The sequence below is a fragment of the Taudactylus pleione genome, unplaced genomic scaffold (genome assembly GCF_031769625.1).
Source record: "Taudactylus pleione unplaced genomic scaffold, aTauple2 ptg000967l, whole genome shotgun sequence".
NCBI classification, from domain to species: Eukaryota; Metazoa; Chordata; class Amphibia; order Anura; family Myobatrachidae; genus Taudactylus; species Taudactylus pleione.
In genome coordinates, this window is record NW_028285368.1 from 8655353 (window position 1) to 8678155 (window position 22803).

Here is a 22803-nt window from a genome sequence, read left to right on the forward strand (position 1 = left end):
TATTGCCATGGACTTCAGAGTGGACCTGCCATCTTCCTCCCGCTGCTCTGTCATCTGGACAATTGTCGATCGTTTTAGCAAAATGGTTCACTTTGTTCCTCTCACCAAACTGCCTTCTGCTAAAGAATTGTCTTCACAATGTGTACTCCACATATTCAGACTTCATGGCTTACCAATGGATATAGTTTCCGACTGAGGGACTCAGTTTGTGGCGTGGTTTTGGAAGAATATCTGCTCAGCCCTGGGTATCAACATCAGCCTATCTTCCGGGTACCATCCACATTCAAATGGGCAGACAGAATGAATGAACCAGTCATTGGAGCAGTATCTCCGATTCTTCGTTTCCAAGTACCAGAACAACTGAGTGTCTCTTCTTCCCATTGCAGAATTTGCATTTAAGAATTCTTGTAACTCCTCTTCATTGGTTTCACCTTTTTTCTGCAATTCTGGGCTACACCCTAGAGCACAGGTTCTCAAACTCGGTCCTCAGGGCCCCAAACAGTGCATGTTTTCCAGGTCTCCTCACAGAATCACAACTGAGTTAATTAGCTCCACCTGTGGATCTTTAAAATGTGTCAGTGAGTAATGAATACACCTGTGCACCTGCTAGGTGTCCTGGAAAACGTGACCTGTTTGGGGTCCTGAGGACCGAGTTTGAGAACCACTGCCCTAGAGCAAACTCCTTTGAGGCAGTTTCAGCTGGTATTCCATCCTCCACATTGGTGGCGAGGCTACGGTCTGTTTGGAAAAAAGTTCATCAATGTCTGATGAAAGCATCCCGCTCGTGCCAAGATCTGGGCGGTAAAACATCGACGACCGATTTAGTGTGGTTGTCTTCCAAGAATATTAATATCCATCAGCGATCGCAGAAAAAAGGAGCCAGATTCATTGGACCATTTAGGATTATCTCTTGTATCAATCCTGTGGCCTTCAGTCTGAAGCTGCCTGCTAACCTGAGGATTAACAATACATTTCACTGCTCCTTACTCAAGCCGGTGTCCTTTTCTCTCAGGTACAGCTCTAGATGGCCAGCAAGACCTCCACCCGTCCTTGTCCAAGGACGTCAAGAGTTTGTGGTGGAGAAAATTCTGGACTCCAGACTCTCACGAGGGTCCTTTCAATTCCTGGTCCATTGGAAGGGGTATGGGCCAGAGGAACGCTCCTGGGTGCCTATGAGATCATTGAATGCTCCTGTCTTAGTAAGAAAATTCTTTAAAGATTTTCCAGAAAAACCTGGAGCTAGGGGTTCCTTAACCACTCGTCAAGGGGGGGACTGTCAGGATCTGCAGCTTCCAGCCTAAAGCACTGCATTAATTACTGCCTGTCTGTGTGCAGTGTCAGGTGCATGCTAATTAATTCCTCTGTCTGTGCACAGCTGCACACTTGTCTAGCATTAAGGGAGACTTGCTCTGTTTGGGCCTTGTTCCTGTTAAATTCCAGCCAGTCCATCACTCCATGCCGGTGATAGAAGTTTTTTTGTACTTCCAGTTCCTGTCTCCTGCATGTCAGTCGAGTTCCTGAGTCAGTCTAGCTGTGTTTTGTGTGTGCCGTTTACTCCATCCAGGTGATTCCACCTGCATCCCATCCACATGTGCTGCTTGTACCATCTGGGCAGCACGGAGCAATTCCTATCCCAGAAGCATCTGTCACCATCCAGTGGCCGGTGTCATCCCAGCAGCACTGGTAGCAGCTCTGCGTTCCATGTGTGCAACCTCGCACACCATCGCCAGTGTCATCCCGGCAGCACTGGTAGCCACTCTGCGTTCCAGATGCACAAATTAGCACACCGTTGCCAGTGTCATCCCGGCGGCACTGGTAGCAGCTCTGCATTCCAGGTCTGCTATTAAGCACACCGTCGGCAGTGTCATCCCGGCGGCACTGGTAGCAGCCCCACGTTCTGTTGCATACCTCACCTGAGTGTCATCAGCCCATAGGCTGCAATGGTCCTGGGGCACCAGGTCACAATCAGCCCTCAAGGCTGCTGCAACAGCCCAAAGGCTGCTTCAAACCATTAGTCCCTTGGCCACGACTATAAAGGTCACAATCAGCCCTCAAGGCTGCTTCTTCAGCCCACAGGCTGCGTCACACCTCTTGCCCCCGGCACAACTAGTACAATACATTCCAGCCCTCAAGGCTGTCATCAGTTGGCTCTAAATTTATACCATTGATTCCCTCCAGGAATCATAACACTCGGCCTTCAGGACCCCAAACAGTACATGTTTTGCAGGTCTCCTCACAGAATCACAAGTGAAATAATTAGCTCCATCAGTGGAACTTTTAAAATGTGTTGCTTAGTAATGATTACACCTATGCACTTGCTAGGTGACCTGGAAAACTTGAACTGTGTGGGGTCCTGAGGACCGAGTTTGAGTACCTCTGGGTTAGTTCATTCAATGAATGTGAAATATACAAGTTGCATGCGTACCAGCAATATACTTAAAAACACATATTGAGTGGTTGTTCTTTGTTGGGTAACCATCTCTACTTCCCAAAAGGTAACCCTCCCCTTGGATACTCATCGAGATGACAAAGATTCAATAGATCTTATATTTAAAATTCATTGGTTTGTTTGTCTGGTTATGCATTCGGATACTCCTGCACTGATTGGGATTAAACCAGAGGTTCCCAAACACGGTCCTCAGGGCTCCCCAACAGTTCAGGTTTTAGAGCTATCCATGGTTGAGCACAGGTGACTTAATTAGTACCTCAGTCAATTTGATTTAATCACCTGTGCTTAATCATGGATACATATAAAACCTGAACTGTTGGGGAGCCTTTGAGGACAGCATTTTGGAACCTTTGGATTAAACCAACGTGAGGTGGTCCAGATGGATCCTGACCAGGTTTTAGTGGGGTTGGGTCCTAGTAGAATCTCCTGTTAGTGTACGCTGGGCAGAACTTTGTCCCAGGGAGCCTGTTGCAAGCCTTCTACTGGATGGATTTGGATGAAAGATTCACAGAGGGGTGGCAATTGGTCTGGTATGCCTCTATGGAGTGGTTCGGGTCCCAGTCGGACCTCATGGCGGAATGCGTCGGGCAGAACTTTCACCCAGTGAGCCTGTCCACTGGATGGATTTGGACGACATCACATAATAAAACTTGAAGATTTAAACCCGGGCAACACCGGATACTTCAGCTAGTATACATTAAACATGTATACATCATAAAATTGGCACACGGTCACAAATTACAGCTAATTGTCGCCATTGTACTTTTCTAATGTTTCAAAACTTTTTCAGCTTCTACATCAGGCATGTCAAACATGCGGTCCGCATAAACATTTTATGCGGCCCGAGAGTGTGGGCCCACATATATAAAATATGCTGCCCACACCCCTGCCACAATCAAGCTCAGCTCCAATCGGGCCGTTTTTACTTTACAAGCTGGCAATGCTGATCACTTCAGAGGCCAGCATTCCCAGTGATGTCACCCGCAATGAGCGGAGCCTGCGGCTGTTGCTATGGATCTAATTAGAGCCAGTCAGCAGCAGCGTCTATGCGGGATGGCGTGAACTGGAGCGATTCCCAGCGGCCATCGTGAAGAAAGGTAAGTACTGCACAAACAGATGAGTGGGGCCTTTTCTACACTGGGGGGGGACACAGCATAAGGGGCATTACTGGGGGCACAACATAAGTGGCTCTGCATAAAGGGCATTACTGGGGGCTCTTCATAGGAGGCTTTTTACTGGGGGCTCTGCATAAGGGGCACTACTAGGACATTTCTGGGGGCTCTGCATAAGGGGCACTACTAAGGAAATTACTGGGGGCTCTGCATAAGGGGCTGGGGGCTCTGCATAAGGGGCACTACTAAAGACATTACTGGGGATTCTGCATAAAAGAGGCATTACTGGGGTTTTTATTAATAATAAACCTTTCAAAATTGCATATGACTTTTTTTTTGTGGCCCACACACTCGTAGACTTTGAATATTTGTCCCGGTTGGTATTTTGAGGTTGACATGCCTGTTCTACATGAGCCCTGTATAACATAGCAGAGATTTCTATTTACAGGGATTTTTTTTTATCCTTTATATTACACGGCTCCAATAACTGCCTAGAAAGGAAAGTACTTTCACCGCTTCTAATATAGAAGATTTAATAAACACTTATTTCCATTTTATTACACCACATCAAAGCTAGGAACCTTGGGCCTTATTCAGGTTGGATCACATGGCTGCGTTCGTGTACCGCTGATAAATGTTTGTGCTTTTGCGCATGCATCTCAGTGTGTGTGCACGAACCAGCCGCTGCAATCACAGTGAGCGCGAAGTCCAATAACATAGTGATTGACATGAAGTGACCGTTTGGGGGTGGAGAGAGGGGGTGGTCGGCGAAACTCAGGTTTGCCTGCACGTTTGAATGCCGTTACAGGGGCGTGCATAATTAAGCCCATGCGATTGTATACGCTGGCAGAGGTCTAGATGGCGACAGAAAGTTTAGCAGTTTGCGGTGGGGTCAGGTCAACCACAACTGTGCAAATGTTTCCGATGTTACCGATGTCTTCGCTGAATTGCGGATGCTTGTCATGGGAAGTGGGCGGCTTTATACAGTGATGGGCATCTTGGTATAGTGCTGCGGTTTCAATGCGATTACATTCATTACCATATTTTTGCAGCTAGCGGGTGCGTGTGAACGCAGCCGTGCGATCCAACTTGAATAAGGCTCTTTATTTTAACCTAGATATATCCTTTAAATGATTAAAGGGTTATTTTATATATTTGTATCAAATCAGGACAAAAAGCAAATCCTTGCTTTTAATAGAGGAATAAATGTTGAACTTTCACTTTTATGCCTTTGCTTGCTTTTCATTTTTGCTGTCCCATTACTTTTAATTACATATTTTAGCCATTTTAATAGTTACCTTTTATACAATGTGATTGGCCATAAAAAGACTTGGGTGAAATAAATGCCAGAGCAATAGATTACACAGTGAAGATGACTTCACTGAGAAGTTTGTGCATTTGGATAGTGGGATGTAGGAGTGACAGGAAGGTTGAGCAGGTTGATTATTCCCCTCCTACAAATCCATGGTTTTGCCCAAACCTGGCCAACCAGTGGCTCTCCAGCTGTTGTGAAACTACAAGTCCAAGCATGCTTTACCAGTTGATCGGTGGGATTTGTTGTTTCACTACAGTTGGAGAGCCACTGGTTGGCCAGGTCTGATTTAGGCTAATCTCCAGAAATGCCTGAGTTGTGACTGGCCTATTTAAAATCTGTAATAATTTTATTTGGGAAGTGGGAATACTGCATACTCCCCTTGTTCTTAAGGAAGTCTGCCAATTTTATTCTTGTCGTAGGAAGATTCCAACGGTACTCGGAGAAGGATCACCAACATACTTAAGCCGTGGACTGTAGGTTTATTATTTGTCATTTATGTTTGCACCTGCAAGAAAAGAAAAATCTACGTTTTAGTGCATTTTGCACTTTATCTTACATGTGCCCCTGTCTCTCAAATTGCTAATGGACAGATCTTGAGATATAATGAGCTTGCAATAGGCATTCTGTTGTGCATGTAAAGAGTCATAAAACAATTTATTTTACACAAGCTTGAGAACAGTTAGAAATGTATGACTTAGTGACCGGCTAATACCTAGCAGCTGCTAGTGAATACTAGCAATAGGTAAACTATGAGGATGTGTGGATTGTTATTTAACAAATTAAACTTTATTATAAACCGCATCAAGTACATATTAACCCAGTGCTATATTTCCAACTCCAGCACACGTTTGATTACTTACAGATGCAGAAGACAGCTATGGGCATTAAACTTGTCCTAAACTGTGCCAAATGGTAGATGAACATGTGAAGAGAACTCAAATAATAAAGATAATCCATAAATAAATAATACTATGAAAACATTTCATGGTTGACACTGTCCATATATGGGAAGGAATAGATTACAGTCTTAATTCATTATACACCTAAATGTTTGTGCTGCCCATCCACTAGGCGATTAAACCTAGCAATTGAGCGATTACGACCGTCGTTATCGCTCAAACAATTGGTAATTGCCTGCAAATCGGGCAGTTTAATGTAAAAAACGACCAGCGATGCGCTTGCCCGCTGACCATTTTTGACATCTATCACTGCCCATACATGCTGCTCAACCTGACTATCACGTCAGTACCAGCATGTACGGGGATGATGGATGTGCCTACACTGAACGTTCAGTGTAGGCCCATCACAGACATAGAAACGGCAGCACGATTAAAATGTTGTGATCGTGCTGTCGTTTCTATGTCGTGTAGTGGATGGACAGCATAAGCTTTGAGAAGTGTGCTTAGTGAAAGGGTCTTCTGGCTAGTAGTGAAAGCTTCATACCTCCAGTAACATGTTGGTTACAGTAAGACTATGGTATTAGATTGCATGATGCTAAGATTTTATGGCTGCATGTTGAATATTAGCACAGATCATGAAAAAAAGGTTTTGTTCCCACTTCATTTGAGCTCTTCCTGGTTGAAAGAGTTAAGGTAACATAAGGCTGCATCCATGATTTTCTTCATGGATGCCAAGACTCCGGCATCTATTTATAAGAAAGTTTCATCTATTGGGCACATGTAGCAAATGCCTATAAGGGAGAAAGTTCTGTTATGCTCCAGTCCACAGAAAGTGGATGATATCTCTTAATGACAAAATATTCCTAAATGACTCCTTTTACTGGAAGATCTTGACCACTAATGTTACAATATGACTATTGATACAAATGACCAGGGCTCAGAGCTGAGTGCATTTTACTTGGCTTAGATTGTGTTGGGGGGAAACAATGGCGCAATAACGTGCTTATTAGAAGTTGCACGTATCTTAAAATATGTGACTTTGGGCTCTATTTACTACAATCCGCATATTGAATGCGGATTGTAGTGTGATATTACCGAGTGAATTCGCATTGCGAATTCCGGCAATATCACAGGGATTTACTATAAATCCCTTGCAGGGACAGAGCTTGCAATAAAGCTCTGTCCCTGCGGATCCCATCCGCACTCTAGTCGCGGTATTTTCGGAAAAAATACCGCGACTAAGAGCCCGCGCATGCGCCGACCCACCGTCGCTACTACCCCCCCCACCGATGCTAAGCCCCGCCCCCGGCGCTAAGCCCCCCCCCCCTTCTTTACACTTACCTGCACCTCCTGGCCTCCGGTGATCTTCTCCGGGCTTCCCGACCAGGTGATCTCCCACACTGCACTGGGACCCGATCACCTGATGACCGGGCCCCAGTGCACTGTGGGAGACCAGCTGACCGGAGAGGAGCCATCACCGGAGGCCCGATCACCGGTCCCTGGATTCAGGTAAGGAAAAAAAAAAAAGTTTCTTTTTTTTTTCTTTTTTTTTACAGTAATCAGCTTGCGGTCTACTTAGACCACATAGCTGATTACTCGTACCGGCTCCCGCCTCTGCTCTCCCCGTTAGAGCAGAGTGGGAGCCCGGTAACCGGGGGAGACCCTGGATAACGCCACCTCCAGGTGGCGTTATTATCACAGGGCTTCCCCCGGTATTTTTTTACAATTTATTTTTAGTAACTTGCACACAGATCACATTTCCCATTACAATTATGGGAAATGCGATCTGCTTTACTAAAAATAAGTGATACTGGGGGTTGGAGTAGAATTTTACTAATTCTACTCCAATTGCCCTGTAATAACTACAGGTGAAACTAAAATAATGTGAAAAGGGTGTGAAAACACCCTTTTTCACTTTATTTTAGTAAAAATAATGTTAATAAATAGAGCCCTTTGTGTTAAATGTTTCTGGTACATGAAAAGACGCTTGGGCGCATCCTTACCTTGAATATCAGTCCATCAATGTTTTAATTGCGGTCAATGCTAATTCCATGATAAATATGTAACTTGTGTTGATCTGATTGTCCAGTGTACTATGTAATTCCTAATCAACTATTCATATGTGAAAACAAAGAAAGGGAAACCTTTATGCAGAATAAATATAAATAACACTAAACCATTCACAAAATTGTGAAGCATATTATACAAGAAAAAAAGTCACTTGGTGCAAAAAAACCGCAATGATAAATATTCAATTAATTTCCACTTACAAACAATAGTAAAGACGCTCACAGTAATCATTCGCTGTAACTTCTTGCATACTTGCCAACTTTATAAACCTCCCCGGGAGACATCTTCGGGGGGGTGGGGCTGGACTGTACATGTCATTAGGCCATGCCCACCACAGGAAAATGCTGCGAGTAGGGGGCGGAGCAAAATGACGCGATTCAGTGGAGTCCGAGAGAAGTCTGAAAACATCCTGCAATATTGCATTTATTAAATAATTAACACTAAAACATTGACACACTGCTTTACAACCTCTCAAATAACATTAAATCCTTTCAGAAGCGCACATGGGGAGGGGAGAAATATATACAAAACTGTGGTCATTGACAGACTCACCTGGTGGTGAGAGGTGTGTTGTGGGGGCAATGACCTGCAGACAGTTTTTATACACAACCAGGGGAGGGGGATTGTGTTGGCGGCTGTCCATACTCGCTAGCGCCCAGCAGAAGTGACGTTTACAGATAGCCTACCAATAAGTCAGAATGCCTGTCGTTACAGAGCGGCAGTTGCGCAGAGCTTTGGTGTTTTGGTGAGCAGGGAACCTCTCTGTCTCACAAGATCAGGATAAATTCCTGAGACTAAGAGGTCTATGTACTAAGTCTTACAGAGAGATACAGTAGTAACCAATCAGCACCTAACTGTAATTAAACTTTCTATCGTCAGATGATAGATGTGACCCATAAACTTAAACTAAACTTAACTAAAATAAACACAGGAGACCAAGTTATGCCGTTTAAATTAATTGGTCAGCTTTATTTGGTTACAAAGGTAGACATGGTGGCAGGAGAAAGAACGGCAACTAACCCGCGTCCGCTTGTCTTAGGCCAGAAGTAAATCACAACTTGTGAGGGCCAACTATCCCAGACAAGGGTAGGGTGATCTTAAAAACTTGCAAAGGGCCAACTATCCCTTTCAGAGCAAGTGATGCGGCCCCAACACCCATGCCAATGCACCATTCATCCTGCTCGGTCGAGAGGTGCCGCTGACCCCAATAGGGTGAAATCAGCCTATCAGTGCATTGAAGGGGTGCGCACCGCTATTACTGCTGCAAGATGGACACTTCAATATTGCCGGTCTTTCCCGCCACAGCGGCTCTCAGGAGAGAAGCAGCCCGCCACCATGCTAACCAACCAAACCCTTAAAAATTGCAAAAATATCTTCTAGAAACAAAAAATTACCCTCCTCAGTAAGATGAACTCCATCCCTGCGGAAAAGGTGGGCATCCTGAATCCGAATTAAAGGATGGTGCACCACTAGCCCTCCCATTTCCAGCACGTGCCTAGCCACCCATTTGTTAACCTTCCTCCTGGACCTGTCCAAAGCCACACTATTATAGCAATAGAGCCAGGAAAGCCTGGCGATGATAGGGGACCACACCAAAAGGCAGTTAGGCAATAACCGAACCACCTCTCTCAAGTCACGAACAATCGCATTGCGCAACTCTAAGGACGTTTGCTGACCCAAATCGTTGCCCCCGAGATGGATAATTAACACTAAAGGGGGACCAAATTCAGCTACTGCCCTGTGCAAGTTGCGCAACAAAGCTTCCCACAGCATGCCCCTCTGCCCCAACCACCTAACACTCTCCCAACGTGGGAACACGGAGGCATCTTCAGCAAAGCGCGACTGCCCGGCCCAAAAAATAAAAGAGTGACCAATCAACCAAATGGGCCTAGCGTCCTGGAAACCTGCAAATATACAGAAATATAATAGATAAGTATATATGCAACATGTAAATCACGAAGGAGGAGTGGGAGGGTGGGAGGGGGGGAGGAAGACTTGACCCGAGGTGAAAACCTACAAAAAACCTGCTGGATCTTTTCTATATTTCATTCGTTCACATTAATATTATTTTAAGCTAAACGATCAATGTCCAAAGCAGGGCAAAAAACAGGGCAAAATCTCTCGGGACCCCCACCGGAAAGGCAGCGAGTTGGCCAAGGCACTCAAGTCCAAACGAATAAAGTATAACAATTTATGATTCCAGACGAACATAACTTCTGTAAGCATTGGACTTCCATCTTTCGAGAGCCTGGATCTCCTGTGAAGAAAGACCCGAGGAGGCCGCAAAAGTGGCGGCACCTATTCTAAAAGAATGGGTGCCGTAATCCGAAGGGGAAAGCCCGAGGTGCCGTATGCAGCGATGGAAGACCGATCTAAATTGGAATTTAGTCAAAGGACTTCCGTCCTCGTGCATAAGCCAAGCCCCCGGCCGCATTGGCCTGCAAAGAGTATATTGGGAGGCTAAGTGAACCGGACAAATCCCGTCATCAGGACAGGACTTCAGGGACACCCAGCGACCTTTACCCATCTGATCGGTCTTGGAACGCCGAATACGGCACAGCAGCGTATCACGCAGCAAAATGTGACAACGAAGCAGAGGGGGCTGAGCGCGGCGCGAAGACGCTACCAGCTCGCTGATGCGAAACGCCCCATGAAAGGCCATCGCAAAAGCGAGTCGGAATAACAGAACCTCGAATTGCGAAGAACAAATGCCCGTCAAACTTTCACCTAGAGGCGCTAACAAATCAGGACCAATAGGACGACGTCGGTCATCCGCGGCAGGCCTGACGCGAGACCAACCCCTAAGGGCCCTTTGTATTAAAAAACCCTTAGTTATGTCCCTCCGCCCCGCTAGGCGCAAAAAGAACGAAATCCCAGCAAGCCTCTGGGCAACATAAGCCCGCGACCTGCCGGAATCGAACAAGAAACAAACAAAAGCAACCATATTAGTATCACGAGATTTACCTGACGAACTCCGCCCTTGCAAAAACTTCTCCCACTGTTGCCAAGATGTCTGGTAGGCCGTCAACGTCCGTGGGGCCACGGACCGACGTGCGAGATCTTCCATTCTGGTTTGATGATCTGCCAGCAATGAAATGGACAAAGCTCACCTTTTAATGCCGCGTACGGGGCCAATTCGCGGAACCGTCACCAATCCTGTCTGGAGAGCGCATCAGCAATGGAATTATCAGTACCCGGCACATGACGAGCTGTGAACAATATGTTAAACTGCAAAGCGCGCAGAACCAGCCAAGCAAGAAGCCGCAACACTGGCAGCGACGACGATCTTTGGTTATTGATCGCATGTACTACCCCCAGGTTATCGCACCAAAAAACTATGGAACGGTCGCGCAACCGCTGACACCATAGCTCTAATGCCACCACTATGGGAAACAGCTCCAGTAGGAGCAAGTTCTTGGTCAATCCTGCCTGCACCCATTCCACCGGCCAAACTGAAAAACACCAATCTCCTCCCAAAAAAGATCCGAAACCTGATGATCCAGCAGCATCCGTGAAGAGCTGCAGGCAAGCATTAGGCTGAGGATCCGCAGGCCAGACGCACACTCCATTAAAATCGACCAAAAAAACGTCCCAAACCGCCAGGTCCAGCTTTAGCTCAGACGACAGTCGCAGAAAATGGTGCGGGTGACGCAGCCCTACCAAAGCCCTCTGTAGCTTCCGACAGAAAATCTTCCCCATCGGGATAACTCGACACGCGAAGTTAAACAGCCCGAGCAGGGATTGACCTTGACGAAGAGTTACCTTTCCTCCTGCTAACGCTAGGAGGATAGCATCCTGCAAGCGACGAATCTTGTCCGGCGGCAGCCGGCAAAGACCCTCCAAGGTATCAATTTCAATACCCAAGAAAACCAGCTTAGTGGCTGGGCCCTCAGTTTTATCTTGCGCAATAGGTACTCCAAATTCCGAGAAGAGTGCTTGCAATGAAAAAAGGAGACGATTGCAGCGACGCGAGCCAGCTGGACCTACGCACAAGAAGTCATCCAAGTAATGGGCTATGCTCGTCTCCCCAGACCCCACCGCGACACACCAATGGAGAAAGGAACTGAAACGCTCGAAGAACGCGCAGGAAATAGAACAACCCATCGGAAGACATTTGTCCAGGTAATAGCCATCCGTCAACCGAAACCCCATGAAGCGAAATGATTCAGGATGCAGGGGCAACAATCTGAAGGCGGACTCAATGTCCACTTTCGCCATGAAAGAACCCGGACCCGCTGCGCGAACCAAGGCTAACGCAGATTCGAATGACTGGTACTGTACGCGGCAGACCTCAACATCTATGGCGTCGTTAACCGACGTGCCTGACGGATGTGACAGGTGCTGAATTAAACGGTAACTCCCGGGGGCCTTCTTGGGGACAACACCCACAGGGGAAAGGACCAGATCGGGTATCGGAGGCTGCGGGAAAGGTCCAATCATGCGACCCAGCCCTACCTCCTTCATAACCTTATCCTTTAGTACGTGAGGTATATCGCAGGCCGAGCGTAAATTCCTAGGGGACCCGGAACTGACAGGCCGTATTATTGGAAGCGAAAATCCTTCTGCAAAACCCTTACGCAAAAAGGCGGCGGCGTCCCGCACCGAATACCAGTCTAACCATTTTGCCATGGCATCCAGATGAATGGGGGTCAACGCTTTACTTTGAAGTCCCGGCCCCTGACCGTTTGGCAGAGGGTACTGCAGAGGAGGCCTGAGCTCCTCCTGGACCGCGGGAGCAGTCCTTACTGGGGTGTGCCGCGCCGCAGCGAAGGCACTGGTGTCGAAAGCGACACCTGTTACCAAGGGTACAATTCCCATTGTTGTATGCGTAACACTTCCGCTTGTTTTGCCCTCCATTGGCTGTCCTTGGTGCCGAGGGTTGAACTGGCCACCCAGGGGACTGATCAACAAGGACGCGTGTAGGCTGGGTCACCTCCATCCACACTTCAACATCTTTACAACCCAATTCCATGACCTTAACCCGATCTTGTTTTCGACGAAACTCTTCGTCGTATTGACGCCAAGCCGTACTGCGTGAGGCCTTGAATAGGCCATGTATCAGGTGTAAGTATCGTATTACGTTAAGGTACTCGGAAGGCCTGGTTTTGAGATAGCAAGTTGAAAACACGCAGAACCCAGATATCCAATTCGTGTAAGACTTAAAGGCCTCCAGACCAATACCCCCTTTTGCCTTTGCGGTCGCAGCAGCTTTCTTCGCCGTAGCTGTAAGGGTGAACATATCTACGTAGCGCCCTTTTTTGATCCGCTGCTTAACCCTGGTACGCATACCTCGAGTGACAGCTGTATTAGCGCAGTGTACAACATCCTCCGGACCCGCTCCGCGATCTACACTGGTACTACTGCCAGAGGACCGTTCGCTAGAATGCCTGTGACGACGTGAGCGACGTCTGCGAGACCTCCTTGCCCTTTTATGCCTAGCCTTCCGCGAACTATCGCTTGAAGAGGAAGAGGAAATGGAAGTAGACCCGCAGTCAGACGTACTGTCACACTCACCAGAAGCGCTGGCGAGGGCATTGGAAACTCCAGCGCCTGCGTTAGCTCCGACTTCCGCCGTCGCACTTCTGGTCGGGGCTGCGACCACTGTTAACTCCTCCAGACTGTCGTCTGTAAAAGAAGAGACTGAGGCGGCATTGTGCGCATTGTCTGTGTCCGTAGCCTGATTGGGCTGAGGAAGGGAGATGGCAGAGGGAGAGAAAGAAACGGAAGGAGCTGCGGGCATGGGAGCAAGGGAAAGACCGCAAATCCTGCCTAATTTCTGCACCAGAGGGCCAAGCTGCGTCTGCACGGCGGACGCCGCTGACGCAGAAGGGCCTCCAGTGTCAGCGTTTCCAGGCTGCTGGGTCAAAAGCGGTGTCAGTGCACCCACCACAGACACCAGCAGTCCGGCTATGGCACCAGCATCCAGCAACGGAGCACTCCCTGGTGCCGCAGGCCCTGCAGGCATAGCAGACGCCGGAGCAGCTGCCACCCCCGCAGGCCTGGAGGAGCTGGCTACTGCAGACATGGGGGACCCCATGTCTGCATCATTATGAACAGAGGGCAGCAGAAGAGGGGGCGGATTAACCTGCCTGTCACTATGCAGGCGTTGGCTCCGCCCCCATCGTCTCCGCCCCCCGCCTGTATTAATGTGGGCCTGCGTGCAAGCCGGCGCCATGACAGGCATCCGGCCTGCACGCTTATGTGGCCGCTTCCGCCGCCCTTCCCCCCGGACTTCAGCCGGCTCCCTCTGAGCGGCCACCGGGGAAGAAGGGACGGGCGGTGTGACTGCCCGCTGCTGGCCGCGAGAGCTGCCGGAGCGCGCACCCGCGACTCGCGCAGGCACTATAGTATGCCTGGCCGCCCCCGATCCCCGCCCGCCCTGGTCCCCAGTCGCACTAGTACTGGCAACCGGCGGGGAACCAGGTGCAGGCGGAGGCAGCACCTGTGGCGTCTCGCGGGACCGCCGCGTGCACGTGACCGCAGCGTTGTCCGCTAAGGGGCCCGCTGTACCTGACCCTCCCGAACGCCGGGAGGGCAGTACCTGAGGGGAATAAAGTGCGCCGGGCCCGCCACCGTCTGACAGACGGGCGGGTACCGAGCGCGCGCGCTGGGGGCGGCTCATAGTGCAGGGAAGCAAGATAGGTAGGTAAAGAAAGAGAAAGAAAAGTTAGATAAGAAAAAAGAGTGTGTATATAAAGGGAAAGTATAGAGAATAGAGTAGGGAAAGATATAAAGTAGGGAAAGAGAAAGTAGGGATGAATAAAAACGATTATCCCAACAGACAGATCTGCTAATAAAGGAACTGCACTTCCCTGGTCGCAGATCAATTCAAAAGAGGCAGATTTTACCACAGTAGATTCTCTACACCCTCTCACTAACTCCGCCCCTAACCCAACGTCCTATCGCATCTGCCTATAACTGTAAACAAACATTTTTAACTTTATTAACCCCTCTATCCCTGACTAGAAGTTTATGTGCCGTCGGCTCTATTCCTAACCTCCGTTATATTTTTCAAACAGCTTGTAAACTGACAGGAGCTGATTGGTTGGTACTTTATCTACATTCACTTTATATCCAAAGTTTAACACATAGACCCCTAAGAGGTTCCCTGCACACTGTAATGACAGACAGTCTGATTCACTGTAAGCTGCCTATCACACATGTAACCACTGCCAGGCCCTGGTGAGTATGGACAGCCTCCTTTAAGCCCGGCAGATCTCTGTACTCAGAGTGCAGTGCGGAACTAAGGTGATGGAGTGGGGGTTAGGGTGCCTGTGGATGCAGCTTCCTTTTAACCTGGCAGATCCCTGCACGGAGAGTGCAGTACAGAGCATAGGTGATGGAGCGAGGAGCGGGCAACAGGGGTTGAAAGAAGGGAGAGGGAGAGGATGTCAGAGACACAGACAGCCCCATAGAGCTCCGGGGAAGCAGATGAAGTATTTCACACTTCCGAATAGCTGTCTAATTTTATCATAATGAATAGACCCTTGGTGTGTTATCCTTACCACATTAGCTACCAAGTAATACAGTTTTAAACAAAACCTTAATTATGATATAAACATAAAGTAACTTTAAAGAGATTCTAAACTTGGATAAAATAAAGTCCCACTTACACCAAAAGAATAAAATAAAACATTGGGATAGTGGTTTTGGGATCTAATGAAAGTGGGCGTGGCAGCCTGCATTAGGGTACTGTGAGAATCTGTCTTTGTATAGTAAAAAGCCATGCCATATGTGGAAGCCTATCCCGCCCACTGATCTTCTGTCCACTGCCACAGCCGTCTTCATCAGTATCAGAACTTGCACCAGCACCATGCAAAGTCCTAGCTGGAAACTTCCCTATGGTCTGAGTAGAAGCCGACAGCATAACCAATGCCTATTTTTCAATAAATCCAAACTAGGGCCCTCATTCAGACCTGGACGCAAGTGGCCGTTCGTACGTTCGGCGTACGTACAGACATATGTTAATTCAAGCACTCGCTCGTAATTTCGAACGCATCTAAACATCCTCCCCAAACTCTACCAACCCCTCCTCTAACTAACGAGCGTGCCAAATAGTGAGCGTACATCCCCAATGTGGCTTGCAGGGAACACACGCACAAGTACAAACCGGAAGTGGGCCTGTCAGATTCCGATTACCTGCTCCTTTATTCTGCCTACCTCCCTCAATCGTATCATGCCAATCAATATATCAATTATCTTAATTGCTCTTTTTTTTTTTGGCAATGCAATAAACTTTACTCTTGTCCGTGTTTGTGTTTACCCGCAGAATACGTACGGCTTAAACATTCGCTGTTATTTGTCAAAATACATGTTTGAGACAATTAAACATTTGTTTTATTTGTTTTTAACCACGCATATTTTACTGGGTTCATTTCTTTATTTAAATGTGCTTACGCATGTCACTGCGTCAAGCCTATCATAACTCGCAAAAAATTTGTGGCCCTGTCGAACACATGACTCATACACTAACCAATAGAATTGGTCCTGTTAATTACCCAAATACATTAGCCAATCAAATTTATTTTCGGGTCTTTATTAAAATTGATTTTTAGAAAATACACCATTGCCATCATGAGAGCCTCGGCATTCACCAGGCGCGAGCTGATGGTGTTAACCGAGGTCATGGACAGGCGGATCACCAGCCAGCCTCCCCCATCACCAATAGGGAAAAGCGTTCCGCATATGCGGAGGTATGTGGCCGCCTGCGTTCCTTCGGCTCACGCCGCCAGATCGGCCAGCTGGAGCGCAGGTGGTCCGACCTGCAACGGCGGACGCCCCGCTTGCTGGCATGCTTTCGAATGCAGATCGCGGAAAGTAAGTTTTTGTGACTGTGGTTTTCATGTTTTTCTTTGTGGCCATATCTGCATGGCCATGTTTTCATGTATGTCCTATTTATTCTTTGTACTCATATCTGCATGGCCATGTTTTCATGCATGTCCTATTTATTCTTTGTACTCATATCTGCATGGCCATGTTTTCATGTATGTCCTATTTATTCTTTGTACTCATATCTGCATGGCCATGTTTACATATTTGTGTTGTCAAAAATTAGCGTTTAACTAGGTCAGGGTTGAAAATAACCACAATTTGTTTCCCATCTTTTAGGGGCAGAGCGAAGACTACGGCGTCATTGCCGTCAAAGACGGCGCTCTCGGCCCCTCTCCCCAACCCCCAGCCAAACCTCCACACCCCAAAATTCCATTATTTCCCCCTCCTCCCCAGCCTGCACAGACCCTGTGGAAGATGTGTCGGGGCTCCTTCCCCTCCATCCCAATTCCCCCTCTCCTCCTACCACCCCTCTCGTAACTACCCCCTCCCCTGAATCCCAAATCACCCCTCCAACCTCGTTGGGGAATGTTGGCACCTCCGAGGAGGACGAGGGAGTTGCTTCTGTCCCGGGCGTGATTTTGAACGGTATGTTTGTTTTTTTTTTTACTTTTTTTTATAAAACTGTATGTAATCCTGTGTCTGTGCCTTTTTTTGGGGGGTTTGTCAGAATTTGGTGTAGATTTCTGTTTGTCTTTACCTTTTACTGCTGATTTCCCCATACACATATCACACCTGTCAGAATCTGATGTTTTTTGTTGCAATTTTTGGGGTGTCCATTTTTGGGGCCTTGGTTTTTTTGGGGTAAATCTGCTTTTGGTCACAATATTGTCATTTTTGGTTAGCTTTGTTTGGCTTGTTTTTAATGTGGTTTCATTAATTATGTATTAAGCCACACACTTTTCTAACCCACAGAGGAACAGAGGCGTTTGGCGGACTTAGCCGGATGCGTAGAAAGGATGCGGGGCTACGTCATCGGGCTGCTGGTGGTCCTTGACCATATGTCTGTCATCCTGCGTACCTAATTTATTTTTCTTATTAAAAAATAGTTGTATTCAATAAAATTTTAAACTTAACGTTCTGTCTCATTCCTTGTCTACAAATGTTAGATTGTTTACACTGACATAAGTAGACTCTTCCAGCAAGTATTTGCAATTAATGTCACTAAGATTGTGTGTTGTATTTTTTTGGAAAACAGGCACATGAAACACCTAACAGTAACAATCTGCTTGGCCTTTTTTTGTGTTTGACAATTTATATATTACTACATTTTACATGTTCCAATTTGGGGGGCAACCTGCTTAGGCCGAGATTACAAAGCCTACTGATTGGACAGGATTCCTTTTGGTGTTGGTTTTGACCCAGAAAGCATCTTTAAATTTAGATCAAATTGCATCATTACAGGATTAACCCTTAATAAATTTTAACGTGGGTGAACCTGGTTACACTTGCTTGTAATGGGCAATAAAATGACCAAAATTACACTCTCAAAACATTTATTCACAACATAACTAAAATAACAAAAATTGTTGACTCACAAACAATACACACAGTGAAAACCAAAAATACAACCCATAAAACACCATATGAAAAAATAAATGAAAAATCATGAACTGGTTGACGAAGGAGCATGCCAACATGATTCCACAAATGTGGCATTCCAATATGGGTTCCAGAATATATATCCAATGTGTCCCCATGAAGGTTTTTTTTGGGTAGCAGGAAGTAGTCATCGTTTGAGTCCCAAAGATTATGAAATCAAACAGAAGATGGGAAACAAAAATCAAATTAATTAGATGTTCTCCAAAAATCCTTACCACATTGTGTCTAAACACTTTTGTGTTGCCAATAATTACCTAAAATATCTGGCCACCACATCATCGCGTATGGCCCCCCCACATACTGACCTCCGACCAACCTCGGGGGGGCCATCCTCAGGCAAGGCATCCTCTGGCTGCATTGGGACACCACTCCTTATGGCGATGTTGTGAAATATCCCACACAGGACCACAATTTTCGAAACCATATCCGGCAAATACATGAGCTCGCCACCAGAGCGGTGGAGGCATCTGAATCGGCCTTTTAAAAGGCCGATACAGTGCTCCACCACTTGCCTGGTGGCTGTAAGTGCGGCATTAAAATTACTTTGTGGCCCTGGTGTGGGAGCCAAATAAGGAGTGAGCAGCCAGGGCGTGCAAGGGTAGCCACTGTCTCCTGTGAAAAAGAAGTGACAACATCAGGATCACTGTGTATCAAGCTTAACATTGTTATGTACTAAAGGTCTGCACTTACCCAGAAGCCACGCATCACCAGCTTGTAGGTTGTTTAATTTGTGCCATATCCCTGATTGCCGGATGACGAATGAGTCATGTGCACTTCCGGGTAATTTTGCATTCAGGGATAGGATCTGGAGGGAGGCATCACATACCACCATTACAGTCAGGGAGTGATAGTGTTTACGGTTGCGAAATATGGCCTCCAGCCATGCCGGAGGCTTAAGTGGTATGTGAGTACCATCCACAACCCCTATGATGTGTGGGAAGCCAGCTATTTGGTAAAAATTGGCCTTGGCCACACTAAGGGCACCCATATCCAAAGGCATTTGAATAAAATGATGGAGGTGCTTGAAAAGGGCCTCCATCACTGCCCTCAGGATCAGGGAAAAGGAGGATTGTGAGATTCCTGTCACTATTCCCACCGTTGTTTGAAACGATCCTGAGGCACAGAAATGTTACACCGCCATAAATTGCGTAAGTTGTGGTATTGCTGTAGGACTGTCAATTTGCCGCTCAAGATCACTCTCTATTAATGAGAGAGTGTCTATGATGATTTTGGGCGGAAGACGGTAGCGTCTTAACACCTCATCATCGGACATTCCAAAAAGGGTGACACGTGTTCGATATATCTGGGGCCTTGCACGCCTACGATGCCTATGCCTGGGACGAGATTGAGGTTGGTCGGCTTCCGGGAGCATGGCCAGAACAATCCGACCAAGATCAACCTGAAATGGCAAGATTTGAATGTAAGGCTTTTTTGGGCAAAAATATTTGAAAAATGACTTAGCTTGATGATACAATCCAATGATGCTTACATGCCGGGGTATTGTCATGATTGTCCAAACCTATAAATAATAACAAATAAACAATGCAACAATTTAGGGTGGGCATTTAGGAATCTAAATTGGGTGCAAGACAAAACAGAAAAGGGGAGAAACACACATTTGGGCAAAGAGCAAAACGACAGTGCGCAGACTACCTCAATTTGGGCCCAAATGTATTAAACAAATGCTAAAGGGAAAACACAACCAATTTCACGGGTCAAAATAAGCAGTTAAAAATGCGCTAATTAGTTCGCAAATACAAGTCAAAATAGAAACAGATAAAAATGCGCTAATTTGTTCGCAAATACAAGTCAAAATAGAAACAGATAAAAATGCGCTAATTAGTTCGCAAATACAAGTCCAAAAATACGCAGATAAAAACGCATGAATTAGTTCATACATTTCGGACTCACAAAACCAAAGGTTAAAAAAGTGTAAGGTCAAACAAAGTTGCGTTAAAATAAACATGAACATTTAATAAACAAGTGAAAAAATAAACTTACCAATAGAGGATATATAAGTCACCGGATAAAAAGGTCGTTGGGGCAGAGCCAAAAGAAACCTAACAAAGGAGATTTTTTAATAAATTAACGTGCCAAAATTCACAAAACAAAGGAGACACAAAGTGAACAAAAGTAAGATGTCCAAAAACTTACCAAAAAAATACACGACAAAGAAAACAACCACACCAAAAAAAGCGAACGAAAAAAAAAAAAGAAAAAAAAAGACAAACCAAAAACAACTCCTAACAACGCCAAATCCAAATCCCGCCAACAATCCACTCCAACCAACGTAACCTCCAACAACCGCCACCTCGACTCAAGATGCCCCAAGCCATAAATAGTGTTTATTTTCCCGCACAAATTAAGGAGGGATCATAGGAACGCACAATCAATGATGCGGCCGAAAAATAAAGACGCATGTATAAATACGTCATGAGCCAAAAAAAACGTTCTGGTGTATTTCTTGTTTGGAGATAAGAAATGGCTACAGACCAGGGAAACAATGGTCAACAGTCTGCCGGTAAGTATTTCATGCATTTCCAAACAATGATTATTTTGAAACATAATATAGTGCAAGCTTGCAAGCTTAAATTTCTCAACATTTAAACAAATAGGTGAGGAGGATGACATGGAAGAGGCTGCTGGGCCCAGTATTCCGGCCAAAGCAGGGAAAAAGAAAAGGCAGCCACAATTCACAAGAAAGGAGATGGAGGTTTTGGTTCAGAAGTGTGTGGACATCCTGCCACAGGCAGACAGGAATATGAGTGCAAGCCAGAAGTGGAGAATGTGGGAGGAGGTAGCCAGTGCTGTCAATAGGGTGAGCGATTATGTCCGTCTAGCTCGGGATGTCAAACGGTGGTAAGTAAAAACTTGACCCCCCTAAAACCAAAACCCCCCCAAAAAACAGAATAATGGTTCCTTTTTCACCCACAGATGGCAAGACTTCAAATATCGCCTGAAACAAAAAATGGCGGACAGGGCTAGGCATGCAAGGGGGACAGGTGGGGGTCCCGCCCCTGTGTCATTGGAGTTGAATGATTTAGAAGAGCTGGCACAGGGGTGTGTGCAGGCTGTGGAGGTGTTTGGCGTGTCCAACATGGATACGGACATGCCAGACTTTGCGGCTCCTCATGTTGTCCCAGGTAAATATTGTGATGACACCAACTCTGAAATGTTATTGTGCCAATATGTAGATTCTAATGTGACTCTTTTCTCATTTTTCCAACAGAGACACAGGCGGATGAGTCTGCTCCAGAGGGGAGCCTTGGCCGCAGAATTTCTGCTGGCTCTGCAGGGGAGGAACCAGTACATCCGGCTGAGGACCCTGCAGAAGCCAGTCCAGGGCAATCCCCCTCGCAGGCAGTGTCCCTCCTCACAGAACTCAATTTTAAATCGGATTTCCATACGGAGATTCTGCAGAGGATGGACGCCAGTCTGGTACGGGTGGCTGAGGCCCTGGAGCAAAATGCTGCGGCCAATGTGACCATTGGTCAGGCCCTGGCGGAAAATACCAGGGCCAACATCCGCATCGCCAATGCCCTGGAGCAGCTCGTTCGCCAGCACATGGTGGAGCCGACCTCCCTTCTTGTGAATTGTTTTTAATTTTTAGATTTAAGTTTCCATACCTTTTATGTTTGCACAAATTAAAAATTTTTTGGGAATAACACTGCCAAAAATGTTTGGGGCAAAAATGTGGCCGAAAATGTTTTTAGTTTCCAATAAATTTTGAAAAAATGTTCGACATTGTATTCTGACATTATTTTAGAAATGGTTTACATTTAATCCTGGCCCACAAGGCAAAAACGAGCTCCCAGAAAATGTAAACGAAATAAAAAAAAAAGGCCTCTTTAAGGAACACTTTAAAATTTACATAAGGATGGAAATTCTCCAGACAAAAGCAAAATGGAAAAATACACACAAACATGATGACATTATTGTTACAATAGCACAAAAACCAAATATCAAAAAAAAAAAAAAAAAGACCAACAAATGTACGCTAATTGATTGTGTAATCCTGACATTAGCAACTATGATGTCCACCTGCGTACGGTTTTGTGCTAACCCAAAAAACTGATTTCAAAACACATTACAAGCTGGTTTTCAATACAAAACTAATTGTTTTTCTGACAAGCCGTGATTAATCGATGAAACATCATGGAGGGCCGGGACGGAGGAGAAGGCCATCGCCAATGTGGTCGAGTAATCCAGACCCTAAGCTGTGCGAGCAGTTTGAACGGAAAGAGGATCATCCAGTGACGTATGAGTTGGTACGAACACATTTGATGTTCGCATCTGATAATGTATGTACGGCCAAAAAACGCCTCGCCACACCTGCGTTTTTCCATCTCCACCCCCGTCAACGCCCAAAAACGCCCTGTTCTGTCAATCACATTTGACATGTCACTTCCTGTACGCTATTGGACGAACAAGACGAAAAAATCTCGCAATATGCCGTACGCACATGGGCAGTGTTACACCGACGCATGCGCGCTCTCAACATCGGAACGCAACGCGCGTACTGCTGTT